Consider the following 4,881-nt stretch of genomic DNA (forward strand, 5'->3'; position numbering starts at 1 on the left):
TCAGAGTCCAGGTCACGGAAAACCGAGGCCGTGCCTCTTCCACAGGAAGTAAGGGCATCAATCAACCCGGAAGGTTCGGAAGGACGTGAAAATCACATTCGCGTCGACCGGAGCACCAGGGGCTAGAAAGTCCCAGCCCCAGGAACTTCCCCTGGAAGAAGTGACACCGAGGGGTCCGGAGGGACCCATACAACGCCATTGAGGAGATGCCGTCGACCGTGACGCGAGGGTCTCGAAAATCCGAGACCAAGGGTCGGAGGCGACCCAGAGTGCGCGTAACAAAGTGTTGAGGGTCTAACCAGACCCATACGGCGAATGACAGGCGCCCGGCATGTGTGCGTGTGCCGTTTACAGTGACGGGTCGAGCACGACCCAGTGTGCATGTCGACCAGTGGGTCGGAAGGGACCCACTGCGCGTAACGATCAGCGGGTCGGAAAGGACCCAGTGTGCAAGTATGTACTACGGATGTATAAGTGCGTATGGTTGTGTAAAATCGATGGGTCAATCGCGACCCAATGTGCGAGCATATGAGATCGAGCGAAATAATATACGAATGTAATCGTGGAAATTTCCACTTGTATTTCGAGACGAATTGTGAACGTGCAAATACATGGCCAAGGTCGAAAGTGAAAGCGGCCAAAACATGTTTGTGCCGGCAACTACGCAGTTGCTAACCGGGCGAGCCAGCACATCTGGCAGTGGCGAGATCCCACCACCGGGAGTGGGGGACGAATAGCGCGAGCGAACTGAGCGAGCGTAGCGCGAGACTCGAGGAGTCTCTCCCTGAGCTTCGTAGCGTGCGGACGTGTTGCGAAGGCTCTCTCTCCTATCGTACGAGGAGTCGTAGGAAATATATTGGGAAGATCCCGCGCCTGCCGCGTAAAACTTAAGTATCTACAACAGTCGCGAGTAATGCGTCTATTATTATTATAATCGATCAACGCTACATCGATTATACGTTCCAGCCTACATACACGCAGTCGTATATGGCGAACGTCCGAGAATCCGTGTGCGCGAATCCATTGTAATCTGAAATAGAAATAAATCAGTTATTTCCCGCAAACAAGATTACATATCATTTCGTGTGACACATTCTGCCCGACGAGACATACCTGATTCCTATCACTTACCTGTCGGCGTTCCACGATCCGGTTGAGAGACGAGAGATCCACATAGCGGTCCAGCGAAGGTCCTGAGGCATAGTCAGCGGTGCACAGCTGCAGTCCTGAGACGGTCCACGGCGAGGTCCAGCGGCGATCCAGAGTCCACGGGGAGAACCTGAAACAAACAGAGAAGGGGAAGTAGGGCGAGTCATCGAAAGGGTTAGTCAAATCTCATTTATCTTTCTCGGTGGGTACAGATAAAACCGAGTGGCGACCGTAATAACTTCACGTAAGCGTGTGTTACATTGATACCGAGCCTCCGTCCGGTCACAACATCACTTCTCACGACGGAAAAAAACTGGCATTCTGACTGCAGTCGCAGAGCAGTGCACGCGTTAGACGAGTCCGCATTTTTTGTGATTTTTAAAATTATTTTTGTGATGCCTCCGTACGATCTTCCTCCGTATATCGCGAAATACGTAAAAATCAGTGAAATTTTAAACGATTCTAATTTTAACAATTTTGATTTCGAGGACTTTGCTGGTGCTGGTGATCAGGAGGACAGGCCCGCTGCTCTCCCGCGTCTCCCGCGCTTCCCGCGTATCCCGCGGACGCTCGGTGTTGGACGCGGCCGGCTTTTCCCCCGCGGGCGGCCTGTGCTAAACGTTAGTATCGGGGAATTTTTTAATTCCGATATTGATATTGACAATTTAGATGATAGTAGTGATAGTGATAGTGAAATTGAAGAAGAGAGGTCCGCTGCTCCCCCGCGTCAGCCACCCGCGCCCCGGCTCCCAACAGCTCAGGTGGGCACGCCACCCGGGATCTCACGCGGGCGAGCGCTGAGGAACGCTCTCGGCCTCCCGGCTCTCGGACGCGGGCGGGCGCAATCTTACGCCGATTCCCTCGCGCAGGGTCGCGCGTATCGTCCAACGCCAGAGGACGAGAGATTGGCGGACGAGCTGGTGTTCGGCGTGGCTGAAATTCTGCACATCGCGGGTTCTCCTCCTCCTCCTCCCGTCAACCGCCCTGGCCGCCAAAATCCACGGGAGGCATTAGCGGCAGCATTGAGACGGATGTCGGTGGGCCGCGGTCATGGAGCCCCCCCTCGTCGAAATTAAGGTTTTTTTTTACCTAAAAATTGAAGAGCGAGAGAGAGACCGCGCGCGAGGAAGAGATAACGCGAACGAGGACCGGGAGCGAGCGCGCGAGGGAGAGATAACGCGAACAAGAGCGAGAGAGAACGCGGGCGAGAGAGAACGCGAACGAGAGGACGGCGTTTTTGTAATACCCCCGCGCCGATAAAGTGACGACCCCCTCCCCCGGCGGTACCCCTTGTCAATACGATGTTTATTAATATTTAATAAACATGTCCCGACACGCTCGCCGACCCCCCCTCTCGCTCCCCCTCACCAACAAGTCGTCCTTCCCCCCCCCCGCTCCCCCTCACCAACGAGTCGTCCCCTCCCCCCCGGCAGACCCCTCGGCCGTGAGTCCTTCCCTTCCGCCCCTCACCCCCCCTGAGATCCCCAGCCTAGGACTGTTATTGATATATCTACTTAAGACACTCAATGTCTTGTACCGTCTCGAGAATTGTGCGCGCTTTTCCTCTCAAACTCGAAGCGAGTGCGACAGTTTTCGTCGCGTCGTCCCAAAAATTTGCTCGCTCAATTAAATTAAATTGCAAAAAATATTCTTGCAGTGGGACCGTCCCATCGTAAGTATCGGGTTTTAATTTATAGCCGAGCCCGACGCCTGCTCCTGTAGCGGCGTCACCCGCGCGCGCGGCACGAATCCGGACATCGACCGCATTCGTGTCTTATCCACTCGAACATTCGACGTGATCACTCACGGCACTCGCGATCGCGCTCTTCTCGTTCGGGCATGTGTCACTTTCACTCGTGTCGCCCGCGATCGCACTTCTTTAAATGGATCGTGCGTGTCTTTCACTCGCGCCGCCCGCGACCGTGCCTCTTTTGGTCGGACGTGCGCCGCTTTCACTCGCGCTTCTCGCGATCGCGCTTCTTCCGGTCGGGCGTACGCGGTTCTCACTCGCGCTGCCCGCGATCTCGTTTCTTTCAACCGAGCGCACGTCGCTTTCACACGCACTGCTCGCGACCGCGTCTCCTTCGCGTGTGACCCGCGCCCCCACGTCGCTCGCAATTTGCGTTCCCGAATCTCCGGATGCTCTATTATTTAAATGACTTAACTGGGGATTGTTGGAGTTTGTCCCTCGGAGTCGACGGAGCTCCTTCTCCTAACGGCGGATCGTCGCCGTGTACTCTTCCTTCCTCCGGTCCTGCTCCACATATAGGAATCGAACCTCCTCATTGACGGCTTGGAGCGTCTCGGTAAGCGTCGTGATCGCTGGCGCTTCGGTGGCATCCCGGTGAGGCGTTTCAAGCCGGAGCCTCTTCCTCGTGGCCATCAGGATATTCCTGGCCGTCGCTCGTCTTACCGATGCACGTCCTATCCCGGACGAGCCCCCAAAATGTTACGCTTGACACGCGCTCGTCGTACTAGCACTCTCACCGCACTCGCGAACGCGCCGCGTTTCTCCGTCACCGGGAATAAAGATACTCTCTGCTATTATAAAGAACGGATTTATTGCTCTAATACAACAAGACACGTCTGTCTAGTTCGACATCCAGAGCGTAAATCTGACGACCGGCTGTTAGTAAACAGCGTCGTCAAGCAACCCGTCGTCAGGTTGCGATATTCTTCTGCCGCCCAGGCACGAGCGCACAGCAAGCGTACAGCACGGGCGTAACACTATGTTTTTGATATCTGCTATAATTGTTTCTACTTTCTCTGTGATGCCTCCGTTAGCGATATAACTCTTCAACATTTTTCTAGTTTATTGAGTCGATTGCACAGAGAAAATGTCGATTTCAGCATCATCTTGTGTTTACAGTCCTACACGACGCAAGTCAGAATAAAATTTTTTTTAAATTCAACAACTGTTTGACAGTCAACCATTAAAGCCACGCACTGAATGTAAAATTGTTTGATCGCAGTTTGGGTGACTTTGTGAAAGCATTTCCATCGGCAAACCAAGTGCATTAGATGTGCTACATCGACCCTGATGTATGTCGAAGGTTTTTCTTGCATTTTGTTGCTTTTTGTTGCTGCAGCAAAGCATTTGTTTATGTATGACATTACCGTTCGATTATTGAAAGCTGATTATTGAATAATCACATACAGCTTCCTTTGGCTTTGGTGCCGTGCTGGGTAATCACTGTTTTAGCCAAAATTCGATTAACTCCGTCTCGTTTCTTTCAGATATCATCTGATTAACGGCAGCTGTAATGCCCTCGAAATTTACGATAATAGCAAATAAAAATATGTAGACAGATTCACCATCGTAACGTTGTAATTTATAAATAAGACTGCCAGTCGAATCGATGGTGATCACAGCAGAGTCTTTGTTTGCTCGGCAATACTCCTTATACGCGTAAAATTGAGCTGGCAATCCGTAAAATGTGTAAAAAAATATAGAACCGATGGCATTTATCGCACCGCGATACGTAGAATCCGAATTAAATTCTTCTATTGTTCGAATTAGATTGCGTCCATCTATTGGTTTTACGCCCAGGTCTTCATCGATGGCTTCCTTTTTAGCTCGACGCACAACATCTCCGCGGGGGAGATGAGGCGGTTCTGTATCTCCGGACTTAATGTTTTCGCGTGCTTGTCTTTTTCGCCATCCAGAGGGACCTTCTGCTACAATTTTTTTTCTTTTCCTCTTTTCTGCGTTCTCCGTTCAAGAGACGACGC

This window comes from Temnothorax americanus, unplaced genomic scaffold, assembly GCF_048541705.1.
Source record: "Temnothorax americanus isolate GAGA-0224 unplaced genomic scaffold, ASM4854170v1 Scaffold153, whole genome shotgun sequence".
In the NCBI taxonomy this organism is placed as follows: Eukaryota; Metazoa; Arthropoda; class Insecta; order Hymenoptera; family Formicidae; genus Temnothorax; species Temnothorax americanus.